Source organism: Scyliorhinus torazame, chromosome 6 (genome assembly GCF_047496885.1).
Source record: "Scyliorhinus torazame isolate Kashiwa2021f chromosome 6, sScyTor2.1, whole genome shotgun sequence".
Taxonomy (NCBI): Eukaryota; Metazoa; Chordata; class Chondrichthyes; order Carcharhiniformes; family Scyliorhinidae; genus Scyliorhinus; species Scyliorhinus torazame.
In genome coordinates, this window is record NC_092712.1 from 174,781,229 (window position 1) to 174,796,445 (window position 15,217).

The window sequence follows — 15,217 nt, forward strand, 5'->3', positions numbered from 1 at the left end:
CCCCTGGAGAGCCCAAGTAGTAGTGGTGAAAATGGCGGAGAAAAACAGGATGGTCGTTGTGGTGGCATGTATTAGGGGTCATGTGGGACTGTGAAGCCGTGATGCTATTGGCTGACAGATCCCGGGTCCTGGTTGGCTGTTGAGCCCTGGCTCCGCCCTGAAGGCGGAGTATAAGAACCCGTGCTTCTCCCCGCCGCTCCATTCTGTTGCTGAACTGCTGGGAGCAAGTCACGCTTAATAAAGCCTCATCAACTTCATCTCTACTCGTCTCTCTCGTAAGTCATTGTGCGCTACAATTTATTAAGCGTGACTTAAAGGACTATGGAGCTCAGGATCGCCCCGGAATGCCTGCGGATCAGCCCCCACGCAGTGAACTCGGCAGCAGTTAAACACTGGCAAGCTTGTTTCGAAGGCTACCTCCGAACGGCCCCCGGCCGGATCACAGAAGACCAGAAACTGCAGGTCCTGCACTCAAGGGTAAGCCCGGAAATTTACCCTCTCATAGAAGACGCAGAGGATTTCCCGACGGCGCTTGCAGCACTGAAGAGCATCTACGTTCGCCCCGTGAACCAGGTCTACGCACGCTACCAACTCGCAACGAGACGGCAAAGTCCCGGAGAATCGTTAGAGGAGTTCTACGCCGCTGCTAATTTTGGGACGGGGCTGCAGCTGCCTGCCGGTAAACGCGACTGAACACACGGACATGTTAATTCGCGATGCGTTTGTGGCAAACAAAGAACAAAGAAATGTACAGCACAGGAACAGGCCCTTCGGCCCTCCAAGCCCGCGCCGACCATACTGCCCGACTAAACTACAATCTTCTACACTTCCTGGGTCCGTATCCTTCTATTCCCATCCTATTCATATATTTGTCAAGATGCCCCTTAAATGTCCCTATCGTCCCTGCTTCCACTACCTCCTCCGGTAGCGAGTTCCAGGCACCCACTACCCTCTGCGTAAAAAACTTGCCTCGTACATCTACTCTAAACCTTGCCCCTCTCACCTTAAACCTATGCCCCCTAGTAATTGACCCCTCTACCCTGGGGAAAAGCCTCTGACTATCCACTCTGTCTATGCCCCTCATAATTTTGTAGACCTCTATCAGGTCGCCCCTCAACCTCCTTCGTTCCAGAGAGAACAAACCGAGTTTATTCAATCGCTCCTCATAGCTTATGCCCTCCATACCAGGCAACATTCTGGTAAATCTCTTCTGCACCCTCTCTAAAGCCTCCACATCCTTCTGGTAGTGTGGCGACCAGAATTGAACACTATACTCCAAGTGTGGCCTAACTAAGGTTCTATACAGCTGCAACATGACTTGCCAATTCTTATACTCAATGCCCCGTCCAATGAAGGCAAGCATGCCGTATGCCTTCTTGACTACCTTCTCCACCTGTGTTGCCCCTTTCAATGACCTGTGGACCTGTACTCCTAGATCTCTTTGACTTTCAATACTCTTGAGGGTTCTACCATTTACTGTATATTCCCTACCTGCATTAGCCCTTCCAAAATGCATTACCTCACATTTGTCCGGATTAAACTCCATCTGCCATCTCTCCGCCCAAGTCTCCAGACAATCTAAATCCTGCTGTATCCTCAGACAGTCCTCATCGCTATCCGCAATTCCACCAACCTTTGTGTCGTCTGCAAACTTACTAATCAGACCAGTTACATTTTCCTCCAAATCATTTATATATACTACAAACAGCAAAGGTCCCAGCACTGATCCCTGTGGAACACCACTGGTCACAGCCCTCCAATTAGAAAAGCATCCCTCCATTGCTACCCTCTGCCTTCTATGGCCTAGCCAGTTCTGAATCCACCTTGCCAGCTCACCCCTGATCCCGTGTGACTTCACCTTTTGTACTAGTCTACCATGAGGGACCTTGTCAAAGGCCTTACTGAAGTCCATGTAGACAACATCCACTGCCCTACCTGCATCAATCATCTTAGTGACCTCCTCGAAAAACTCTATCAAGTTAGTGAGACACGACCTCCCCTTCACAAAACCGTGCTGCCTCTCACTAATACGTCCATTTGCTTCCAAATGGGAGTAGATCCTGTCTCGAAGAATTCTCTCCAGTAATTTCCCTACCACTGAAGTAAGGCTCACCGGCCTGTAGTTCCCGGGATTATCCTTGCTACCCTTCTTAAACAGAGGAACAACATTGGCTATTCTCCAGTCCTCCGGGACATCCCCTGAAGACAGCGAGGATCCAAAGATTTCTGTCAAGGCCTCAGCAATTTCCTCTCCAGCCTCCTTCAGTATTCTGGGGTAGATCCCATCAGGCCCTGGGGACTTATCTACCTTAATATTTTTTAAGACACCCAACACCTCGTCTTTTTGGATCACAATGTGACCCAGGCTATCTACACCCCCTTCTCCAGACTCAACATCTACCAATTCCTTCTCTTTGGTGAATACTGATGCAAAGTATTCATTTAGTACCTCGCCCATTTCCTCTGGCTCCACACATAGATTCCCTTGCCTATCCTTCAGTGGGCCAACCCTTTCCCTGGCTACCCTCTTGCTTTTTATGTACGTGTAAAAAGCCTTGGGATTTTCCTTAACCCTATTTGCCAATGACTTTTCATGACCCCTTCTAGCCCTCCTGACTCCTTGCTTAAGTTCCTTCCTACTTTCCTTATATGCCACACAGGCTTCGTCTGTTCCCAGCCTTTTAGCCCTGACAAATGCCTCCTTTTTCTTTTTGACGAGGCCTACAATATCACTCGTCATCCAAGGTTCCCGAAAATTGCCGTATTTATCTTTCTTCCTCACAGGAACATGCCTGTCCTGTATTCCCTTCAACTGACACTTGAAAGCCTCCCACATGTCAGATGTTGATTTGCCCTCAAACATCCGCCCCCAATCTATGTTCTTCAGTTCCCACCTAATATTGTCATAATTAGCCTTCCCCCAATTTAGCACATTCATCCTCGGACCACTCTTATCCTTGTCCACCAGTACTTTAAAACTTACTGAATTGTGGTCACTGTTACCGAAATGCTCCCCTACTGAAACATCTACCACCTGGCCGGGCTCATTCCCCAATACCAGGTCCAGTACCGCCCCTTCCCTAGTTGGACTGTCTACATATTGTTTTAAGAAGCCCTCCTGGATGCTCCTTACAAACTCCGCCCCGTCTAAGCCCCTGGCACTAAGTGAGTCCCAGTCAATATTGGGGAAGTTGAAGTCTCCCATCACCACAACCCTGTTGTTTTTACTCTTTTCCAAAATCTGTCTACCTATCTGCTCCTCTATCTCCCGCTGGCTGTTGGGAGGCCTGTAGTATACCCCCAACATTGTGACTGCACCCTTCCTATTCCTGATCTCTACCCATATAGCCTCACTGCCCTCTGAGGTGTCCTCTCGCAGTATAGTATGGTATATATAGTATATATAGTATATATAGGCAGGTATGAACTCTCCCCAAATCCGCCAAAGACTTTTAGAAAAAGAGTCGCTAGGACTCGCAGATGCACGGGCCATTGCAGCCTCCCTAGATGTGGCCTCGCAAAACGCCCGCGCCTACGGCCCCGACCGCACGGCAGCCCCTTGGGCTCTGTGGTCCCCCATCGTGACAAACCTCCCCCCTCCCTCACAGGCTTGCGCGGTTAAGACGCCAGATCATCCCAGAGGGACCCGCTGCTATTTTTGCGGGCAAGCGAAACACCCCCGGCAGCGCTGCCCGGCCCGCACAGCTGTTTGCAAGAGCTGCGTCAAAAAGGGCCATTTCGCGGCTGTGTGCCGGTCCCGGGGGGTCGCCGCAATCCCCGGAGAAGAAAGAGCCCAGCGCATCACAAACGCTCCCCAACCCCCCCAGCGCCCCATGTGCGACCTGCGGGCGCCGCCATTTTGGGTCCCGGCCACCACGAGGGGAGGATGGGCGCCGCCATCTTGTGACCCCCCAGCCACGTGCGATGCATGGGGGTGGCCATTTTGTCCACCCCCGACCACGTGCGATCCATGGGGGCGGCCATTTTGTCCACCCCCGGCCGTGTGCGATTCATGGACGCCGCCATCTTGGATGGCAACAAAGGACCCCAGCATCGACGACTCCACGGGGTCCGAAGAAGACGCTGAGACACTACGACCACGACTGGCCTCGGTGACGCTGGATCAATCACGGCCCCAGACGCTCCAGACGACGACAACAACGGTGCTGATCAACGGACACGAGACACCATGCCTGATCGACTCCGGGAGCACCGAAAGTTTCATCCATCCCGACACGGTAAGACGCTGTTTTTTAACCATCCATCCAAGTACGCAAAAGATTTCCCTAGCTGCAGGATCCCACTCCGTAGAGATCAAAGGGTTCTGCATCGCGAACCTAACGGTGCAAGGGAGGGAGTTTAAAAACTACAGGCTCTACGTCCTTCCCCAACTCTGCGCGGCCACATTACTGGGATTAGATTTCCAGTGCAACCTGCAGAGCCTGACGTTTCAAATCGGCGGCCCAATACCCCCACTCACTATCTGCGGCCTCGCAACTGTCAAAGATGAACCGCCATCCTTGTTTGCAAACCTCACCCCGGATTGCAAACCCGTCGCCACTAGGAGCAGACGGTACAGCGCCCAGGACCGGATATTTATTCGGTCTGAAGTCCAGCGGTTGCTGAAGGAAGGCATAATCCAGGCCAACAATAGTCCCTGGAGAGCACAGGTGGTAGTAGTAAAGACCGGGGAGAAGCAAAGGATGGTCATAGATTATAGCCAGACCATCAACAGGTACACACAGCTAGATGTGTACCCTCTCCCCTGCATATCCAACATGGTAAATCGGATTGCCCAATGTAAGGTTTTCTCCACCGTGGACCTCAAGTCCGCCTACCACCAGCTCCCCATCCGCCCAGGTGACCGCAAGTACACAGCCTTCGAGGCAGACGGGTGTCTATACCACTTCCTAAGGGTCCCATTTGGCGTCACGAACGGGGTCTCGGTCTTCCAACGGGAGATGGACCGAATGGTTGACCAACACGGGTTGCAGGCCACGTTCCCATATCTCGACAATGTAACCATCTGCGGCCACGATCAGCAGGACCACGGCGCCAACCTCCAAAAATTCCTCCAGACCGTTAACGCCTTGAACCTCACATACAACGAGGAAAAGTGCGTTTTTAGCACAAACCGGCTGGCCATCCTGGGATACGTAGTGCGCAATGGGATAATAGGCCCCGACCCCGAACGCATGCGCCCCCTCATGGAATTTCCCCTTCCCCACTGCTCCAAAGCCCTGAAACGTTGCCTGGGGTTCTTTTCATATTACGCCCAGTGGGTCCCCCAGTATGCAGACAAGGCCCGCCCGCTAATACAGACCACTACCTTCCCCCTGTCGACAGAGGCTCGCCAGGCCTTCAGCCGCATCAAAGCGGATATCGCAAAGGCCACGATGCGCGCCATCGACGAGTCCCTCCCCTTCCAGGTCGAGAGCGACGCCTCCAACGTAGCTCTGGCGGCCACCCTTAACCAAACGGGCAGACCAGTGGCCTTCTTCTCCCGAACTCTCCACTCCTCAGAAATCCGCCGCTCCTCAGTGGAAAAGGAAGCCCAAGCCATAGTGGAAGCTGTGCGACATTGGAGGCATTCCTGGCCGGCAGGAGATTCACTCTCCTCACTGACCAACGGTCGGTAGCCTTCATGTTCGATAATGCACAGCGGGGCAAAATTAAAAATGACAAGATCTTAAGGTGGAGGATCGAGCTCTCCACCTTCAACTACGAGATCTTGTACCGTCCCGGGAAGCTGAACGAGCCGTCCGATGCCCTATCCCACGGCACATGTGCCAACGCACAAATAGACCGTCTCCAAGCCCTCCACGAGGACCTCTGCCACCCGGGGTCACTCGGTTCTACCATTTTATAAAGTCCCGCAACCTCCCCTACTCTGTGGAGGAGGTCCGCACAGTCACCAGGAACTGCCACATCTGCGCAGAGTGCAAACCGCACTTTTTCAGGCCGGATAGAGCGCACCTGATCAAGGCTTCCCGCCCCTTTGAACGCCTCAGTCTGGATTTCAAAGGGCCCCTCCCCTCCACCGACCGCAACGCATACTTCCTGAACGTGGTGGACGAGTACTCCCGTTTCCCCTTCGCTATCCCCTGCCCCGACATGACAGCGGCCACAGCCATTAAAGCCCTTAGCACCATATTCACACTGTTCGGTTGCCCCGCATATATCCATAGCGACAGGGTGTCCTCCTTCATGAGTGACGAGCTGCGCCAGTTCCTGCTCAGCAAGGGTATAGCCTCGAGCAGGACGACCAGCTACAACCTCCGGGGGAACGGGCAAGTAGAAAGGGAGAACGGCACGGTCTGGAAGACCGTCCTACTGGCCCTACGGTCCAGGGATCTCCCAGTTTCACGGTGGCAGGAGGTCCTCCCGGACACTCTCCACTCCATCCGGTCGCTGCTGTGTACCACCACTAACCAAACGCCTCATGAGCGCCTCCTTGTCTTCCCCAGGAAGTCCTCCTCCGGAACGTCGCTGCCGACCTGGCTGGCGGCCCCAGGACCCATCTTGCTCCGGAAACATGTGCGGGCGCACAAGTCGGGCCCGTTGGTCGAGAGGGTTCACCTCCTCCACGCGAACCCGCAGTACGCCTACGTGGCGTACCCCGACGGCCGGCAACACACGATCTCCCTGCGAGACCTGGCGCCCGCCGGCAACACACACCCCCCCCCGACACCGATCATCCCCTCCCTGCCACCGGCGCACCCCGCAACCGCCCCCTTCCCGGGAGGATCGGTCCTCCTCCCGTGTCCGACCAGGAGTGAAACAGAAACAAACACCGAAACGCTCCCGGAGACGACAATGCTGGAACAAGCACCTGCACCACCACCGGGGCTGAGGCGATCGACGAGGAAGACCAGACTGCCAGCTCGACTCGTGGCATCGGTGTGACGCCAAGAACGTTGTTGGACTGTAACGCAACTGTTCTTTTTCTTACGAATATTGTAAACAGTTTCACAAACCTTGTACTTAGCCCAGTGTAGGGCTAAGATTGTAACGACATGCCCAAAATTTTTCCTCCCAGGGCCAGCCTTGTAAACCCCTACCACCATGCGAACCACCACCCCGCCGGGTTCATTTTTAACAAGGGGTGAATGTGGTGGTATGTATTAGGGGTCATGTGGGACTGTCAAGCCGTGATGCTATTGGCTGACAGATCCCGGGTCCTGGTTGGCTGTTGAGCCCTGGCTTCGCCCTGAAGGCGGAGTATAAGAACCCGTGCTTCTCCCCGCCGCTCCATTCTGTTGCTGAACTGCTGGGAGTAAGTCACGCTTAATAAAGCCTCATCGACTTCATCTCTACTCGTCTCTCTCGTAAGTCATTGTGCGCTACAGTCGTTGACTACAGTCAGACCAACAATCGGTACACGCAGCTCGACGTGTAACCCCTCCCACGCATATCTGATATGGTCAATCAGATTGCACAGTACCGGGTCTTCTAGACAGTGGACCTGAAATCTGCCTACCGCCAGCTCCCCATTCGCAAGGTGGACCGCTCGTACACTGTGTTTGATGCGGATGGCCGCGTTTACCATTTCCTTAGGGTTCCCTTCGGCGTCACTAACGGGGTGTCGGTCTTCCAACGGGAGATGGACCGAATGGTTGACCGGTACGGACTGCAGGCCACTTTCCCATACCTGGATAACGTCACCATCTGCGGCCATGACAAGCAGGACCACGACACTAACCTTTCTAAATTTCTCCACACCGCCAAACGCCTCAACCTAAACTACAACAAGGAGAAGTGTGAGTTCAGCACGAACCGATTAGCCATCCTCAGCTATGTGGTTCAGAACGGAGTTCTAGGGCCCGACTGCGATCGCATGCGCCCCTTCATGGATATCCCCCTTCCCCACTGCCCCAAGGCCCTCAAACGATGCCTGGAGTTCTTTTTGTACTACGCCCAGTGGGTCCCTAACTATGCGGACAAGGCCCAACCACTCATCCACTCCACCGGTTTCCCACTGATGGCCGAGGCTCACCAGGCTGTCATGTGAGGTTACCTTCAAGAACTGGATGTTTAAGCAATGTACCTTTAAGAAAACAGTGATGTCATAGAGTGGGTGGAGCTCAGCTCAGTTCAGTCATTTTGAGGTTTTACAGTTTTGCAAAGTGCCTGGCTGTTTTGCTGAGAGCAGCTAAAACGTGCCTGGCTGGTTTTGCTGAGAGCAGTTTAAAAAGCAGTGTGTGTGCCTGTGTGTTTCCAGAGAGCTGCAAGTTTTGCAGTTTAGTTTTGCAGTTGGAGAAAGCAGGTTGTGTGTGTCTGTGTGTGTCCAGAGAGCTGAGGAAAAAAACAAGGTGCTGGAGCTGAAATCAACCAAGCTAATATATCTCTGCCATTCTACAGAAAATATATATATCCTTTAACCTGATGTGATACTGTTTAAAGGTGTTAAGTCTCTTGGAAGTTTGAAGGAACATTTTAAGGAGTTATTTACTGTTTCTGAGTTATCTTTGAAGTAAGGGGTGTTAAGAGATCCAATGTTTATTTGAGATGTTAAGTTGAGTTCATGGAATAAACAGTGTTTTGTGTTTAAAAACCCACGTGTCCATAATTGTAACCCCACACCTAGGGAAAGGACGTGTGCTAGGAAAAGCAACAAATACATGAAAGTGGGAGGTTGGTTGAACTCCATGATACATTTTGGGGTTCTGAAAACGCCTCACCCATAACAATTGGGGGCTCCTCCGGGATGAAAGTCTGTCAAATAGATTGGCTTTTGTGAACTTAAAGACAGTGAAGGATTGTTGCTTTTCCGGTGTGGTATTTTAGTTTAAGTGGGAGAGTGTTGTGAACAATGGCTCTTTCGGAGGCTCAGAAATTTTTGGGGGTGGAGAATGTCACACGTAGTACTTTACGGACTGAAACGAAAAGCAGACTGTTAGATTTGGCAAGAACATTGCAGTTACCATTACCTGACAAAATGCGAAAAGATGAGGTAATTATGGCGGTGGTTAAGCATTTAAAGTTGCCTGAGATAGAGTTTGGCTCATTGGAAATAGCAAAAATTCAGTTGCAAATTAAACAAATAGAACATCAGAAAGAATTAAAGCGGCTGGCATACGAGAGTGAGAGAGAGGAAAAAGAAAGAGAAAGAGAGAGAGAGGAAAGGAAAGGCATACGAGAGTGAGAGAAAGGAAAAAGAAAAAGAAAGGGAGATACAGATCAGGAAAAAGATAAAGAGAGGGAGTTTGAACTTCAGAAAATGGCCATGAAACATGACAATCAGTTAAAATTGGCAGATGTAAAGGGACACATACAGTTGGAGGAGATGGGTGAGGATAATGAGACAGAGCGTCATAGTCGAAGACGTGGTGAGGATCTATTTAAATATGTCCCAGCATTGCCAAGGTTTGATGAGAAGGAAGTGGAAGCCTTTTTCATTTCATTTGAGAAGGTAGCTAAGCAAATGAAATGGCCACAGGACATGTGGGTGTTACTGATTCAAACAAAGCTGGTAGGTAGAGCTAGTGAAGTGTTTGCATCACTACCGGAGGAGGTACCTGGAACGTATGAGGAGGTGAAGAAATCCATCTTAAGTGCATATGAGCTAGTGCCTGAAGCTTACAAAGGTTTAGAACTTTAAGGAAAGAATTTGGTCAAACATACATGGAGTTTGAAAGGCTCAGAGTAATTTTGATAGGTGGATAAGAGCTTTGAAAATAGACCAAACGTATGAAACTCTCAGAGAAATTATACTTTTGGAGGAGTTTAAAAATTCAATTCCTGATGTAGTGAGAACTCATGTGGAAGAACAGAGGGTTTAAACTGCGAGATTAGCAGCGGAAATGGCAGATGATTATGAATTAGTTCATAACTCAAAGATTGGTTTCCAACATCAGTTTCAGCCGGTGAGGGATAGAAACTGGGGACATGAGAAATACTCAAGTGGTAAAGGTAAAGGTGATCTGATGGGAGGCAATAAAGAGAGTGTACCTCAGATTAAAAAAGGAATCCAGGAGGGTGGAAAAGAAATGAAAAGTTTCAGATGTTTTCACTGTAATAAACTAGGCCATGTAAAGTCACAGTGTTGGTGGTTGAAGAAAAGCACTGGGAAGGCTGATGTGGTAAAACAGGATAAGACAGTGGGGTTTGTCAGAGTGGTAAAGGAAAGCCCAAGTGAAGCGAAGGAGGTGCAAACGATTGTACAGCCTGTTCAAGAAGTAATTGTTAAGAAGGTGCCAGATGTCTTTAAAGAATTTACTTGTGTGGGTAAAGTTTACTCATGTGTATCAGGAGGAGCAGGTAAAGAAGTCACAATTTTAAGAGATACAGCGGCTAGTCAATCTTTAATGATAAGAGATGAGTAATTATGTAGTTTGGGAAGAATGTTGCCAAAAAAGGTGGTGATATGTGGAATTCAGGGTGAGAGGAGTAGCGTTCCATTTTTTGATAAGGTTGGAAAGTCCAGTGAAGAGTGGCGAAGTGGTAGTAGGAGTAATAGTTAAACTATCTTGTCCAGGAATACAGTTTATCTTGGGTAATGATATAGCTGGATCGCAGGTGGGAGTGATGCCTACTGTGGTTGATAAGCCAGTGGAAAATCAGACAACTGATGGGTTGAAGGACGAATATCCTGGGATTTTTCCGGATTGTGTAGCAACAAGGTTGCAAAGTCACAGGTTAAGACGAGGAGAAATCAAAGCGTGAAGTTGAAGTGGAATTATCAGAAACGATTTTTGATCAGATGGTTGAAAAAGAACAAGAACAGGTGGAGGATGAGGCGGATATTTTTAGTTCAGGGAAATTGGTGGAGTTACAACAGAAAGATGTAGAAATAAAACGGATATATCAGAAAGCATATACGGAAGAGGAATCTGAGAGTATACCAGGGTGTTATTACCGTAAAAATGATGTCTTGATGAGAAAATGGAGACGTATACATATGCAGGCAGATGAAAAGTAGGCAGAAGTTCATCAAGTAGTATTGCCGGTAGGGTATAGAAAGGAGGTGTTGCGAGTTGCACATGAGGTACCAGTGGGAGGTCATTTGGGAATAAGGAAAACTCAAGCTAAAATACAGAAACATTTTTACTGGCCTGGACAGATGTAGTTAAATTTTGTCAATCATGTCACACATGTCAAGTGATAGGGAAACCTCAAGCAGTGATAAAACCAGCGCCCTTATTACCCATTCCAGCATTTGAGGAACCTTTGACAAGTGTCCTAATCAATTGTGTAGGACCGCTTCCTAAAACAAAAAGTGGGAATCAATATCTTTCGACTGCAATGGATGTGTCTACTAGGTTTCCAGAGGCCATTCCAGTACGTAATATTACAGCTAAAAGGATTGTGGAGGAGTTACTTAAATTCTTTACGAGATATGGACTACCCACAGAAATTCAATTGGATCACGGATCGAATTTTACTTCAAAGTTATTCAAGGAAGTTATGGACAGTTTAGGAATAAAACAATTTAAATCAACTGCGTACCGTCCAGAATCGCAGGGAGCGTTAGAAAGATGGCATCAGACATTAAAGACAATGTTGAGGGCGTATTGTCAAGATTATTGGCACAGGTGAACAGAGAGATTGAAAGTATGCTTAAAAATGGCATAATTGAAGTGGGTTTCAGCCAATGGAGCTCACCCACAGTGATGGTACCTAGACCAGATGGTACCCAACGGTTCGGTGTGGACTATAGAAAGGTGAATGCAGTTACAAGAACGGACTCTTATTCTGTCCCACCTTGAGAAAGTTGGACAATCTGTTTTTATTTCCAACTTCCAGACATGGAAAGAGCATTTAAAACATCGTATGGAGTTCTTCGATCAACTTCAGGAGGCGGGTTTGGTGATGAACCTAGCCGAAAGTGAATTTCGGGAAACCCAAATCACTTTCCTTGCGGAGTTTCCGATACCCTCAAGACGAAGGGAAATAATGCGCTGTCTTAACATGAATGAATGTGATCGAACAGCTGTGCGAACGTTTTGTGGCGTGATTACTCCAATGATGGACTTGCTAAAGAAACCTAAAAAATTTCAATGGACAGCAGACTTTCAACAGGCATTTGACTGCCTGAAAGCTGTGATCACCAATGTTCCTGTTTTGGAGATTTGCAAGGGACTCTGTGGTCAGATTGAACTAAAGTATCTGATTCTAAAGAGAAATGCCGAGGAGTAGAGGAATGGATGGATCGTGCAGAGATTTTGTTCAAAGAGACTGTCAATTGAGAAGGATTTTGGTTGGAGGAAGAAGAACAAAGAAAAATGGACTATATTATTATACCTGTTTGCAAGTGTTGTTTTTTTTATAAAACGGAAAGGTATATTTACTGTGTACTTTTCTTAGTGGATGGTGCAAAAGTGAAAAATGAAACCATCTTGAAGTTTATGGTTTTTTTTTCTTGGGGGGAGCTGTCATGTGAGGGTATCTTTAAGAACTGGATGTTTAAGCAATGTACCTTTAAGAAAACAGTGATGTCATAGAGTGGGTGGAGCTCAGCTCAGTTCAGTCATTTTGAGGTTTTACAGTTTTGCAAAGTGCCTGGCTGTTTTGCTGAGAGCAGCTAAAACGTGCCTGGCTGGTTTTGCTGAGAGCAGTTTAAAAAGCAGTGTGTGTGCCTGTGTGTTTCCAGAGAGCTGCAAGTTTTGCAGTTTAGTTTTGCAGTTGGAGAAAGCAGGTTGTGTGTGCCTGTGTGTGTCCAGAGAGCTGCAGGAAAAAAACAAGGTGCTGGAGCTGAAATCAACCAAGCTAATATATCTCTGCCATTATACAGAAAATGTATATATCCTTTAACCTGATGTGATACTGTTTAAAGGTGTTAAGTCTCTTGGAAGTTTGAAGGAACATTTTAAGGAGTTATTTACTGTTGCAATAGTTTCTGAGTTATCTTTGAAGTAAGGGGTGTTAAGAGATCCAATGTTTATTTGAGATGTTAAGTTGAGTTCATGGAATAAACAGTGTTTTGTGTTTAAAAACCCACGTGTCCATAATTGTAACCCCACACCTAGGGAAAGGGCATGTGCTAGGAAAAGCAACAAATACATGAAAGGGTGAGGCTGGTTGAACTCCATGATACATTTTGCAGTTCTGAAAATGCCTCGCCCATAACAAGGCCTTCAACCGTATCAAGGCTGACATCGACAAGGCCGCGAAGCGGTCGACGAGATGCTCCCCTTCCAAGTCGAGAGCGATGCGTCAGGTGTCACTCTGGCCGCCACCCTCAACCAGGCAGGCAGGCCCGTGGCATTCTTTTCCCACACACTCCATGCCTCGGAAATGCAGCGCTCCTCCGTCGAAAAGGAGGCCCAAGCTATCGTTAAACTGTGCGGCACTGGAGGCATTAACTGGCCGGCAGGAGATTCACTCTCCTCACAGGCCAACGGTCAGTTGCCTTCATGTTTAACATCACACACCGGAGTAAGATCAAAAATGATAAGATCTTACGGTGTGTTATTGAAAATATGGAAAGATGTGTCATTTGAAACATGGAAGTCTGGCAATATCTGGTCTGAGAGAAACATGAGAGGATACAGGGGAAGATCCCACAAAGGGTTAACAGCAGCTGCCAGGGAAGGATTGTAAAATGCAGATATCCCTGGTCAAGCAGGCTTCGCAAACAAGACAAACATGATTTTGAATGAAGCCAAAAACAATAGCTCACACCTTCATTGAAAGTAACTATCTTAGTGAGCAGCTGTAAAAGAATGGATGAGGTTCAGTTGAATTTGGTGAGAATACTAGGTGTAAAAAATTTGCTAATACCAGGTAAATTAAAGAAAACTGGAGACTATGAGTCTACGAGAAATGTAATTCAAAGCCAAAATTAAAGGCAAAATTATGAGCTGAGGACACAATTGGAAAATAAAACTATAGAAATTATAGGAATTAAAAGTAACACCTCTAGAAGTCAAAGCATTTTTGAATTTCACAAAGGACACAATGTAATCAGATCTATGAGGTGAAGTCATGTCGAAATGAATACTTAGTTGGATTAGAATGTTTAGATCAAAGATACTTTTTACAATCAAAGTGAAAAATGTTACTTTACAATAAAGTCATAAAAACTAGATAACTGTTAGAAAAATATATAACCCCGAAGAAAGGGAACAGCAAGGAGAACCAGAACTCAGAGGGAGAGAGAGAGAAGCAGAGAAGGAACAAGCAGTTCAGAGTCAGATTACAGTCAGCTCAGCCATGGGAAAGAGACAGGGCAAAGCAGCCGAGCTAAAATAGCTAATACAAGGAAGACTAGAATTTAAAGAGTAGGCAGAGACAGCTCAGAAATCGCCAGCAGAGTCAGCTCTCATAGCTCGGTACATGGGAAAGATAGGACACAGCAACCGAGCTCATCAGCGAATACATCTAAAGAAGACCAGATTTTAAAAAGAAGATTGATTGTTAAGTTGGGCCTGAAGGTCCCTTCAACCAACCAGAAGGATCCAGAAGCAAGATCTTTTTCATTTCATTTTCAATGGAAGCAAGAAAAAATATAATAATAAAATAACTTAATTTAACCAGAAATAGTGGTTATTCCAAAGTCTACTTTACTTACTTAGCAATGCGGGACCCAGGATCGATGCTACTAAGTGGTAGGAGATGAAATCTTCCGTGAAGGTATGGGTTATACCGGGGGATAACTTGAAAACATAGTTTGACCTGAATAGCACCCACTGAAACCTGTATCGGAGTCGGGAAGTGAGAATCCCTGATCACCATTTAGAATGTCGACCCTTTTTGGTATCGGGGGAATTCTAAGAATAGTGGTTGAGTTTTCAAAAACAGGTGGAGGATCGAGCTCTCCACCTTTAATTATGAGATTTTGTATTGCCCCGGTAAGCTCAACGAGCCCCCTGATGCCCTCTCCCGAGGTTCATGTTCCAGCGCACAAATGGACCGACTCCGGGCCCTGCACGACAATCTCTGTCACCCAGGAGTCAGCCGCTTTTATCACTTCATTGAGGCCCGCAATCTGCCCTCCTCCATCGAGGAAGTCAGGGCTGTCACCAGAGACTGCCGGGTCTGCGCGGTGTGTAAACCGTACTTCTACCGGCCAGACCATGCACGCCTGGTGAAGGCCTCCCATCCCTTTGAACGCCTCAGCGTGGACTTCAAAGGGCCCCTCCCCTCCTCCGACCGCAACACGTATTTTCTCAATGTGGTCAACGAATATTCCAGATTTCCCTTTGCCATCCCATGCCCCGATATGACATCTGCCGCCGTCATCAAATCCCTCAACACCATCTTTGCTCTGTTCGGT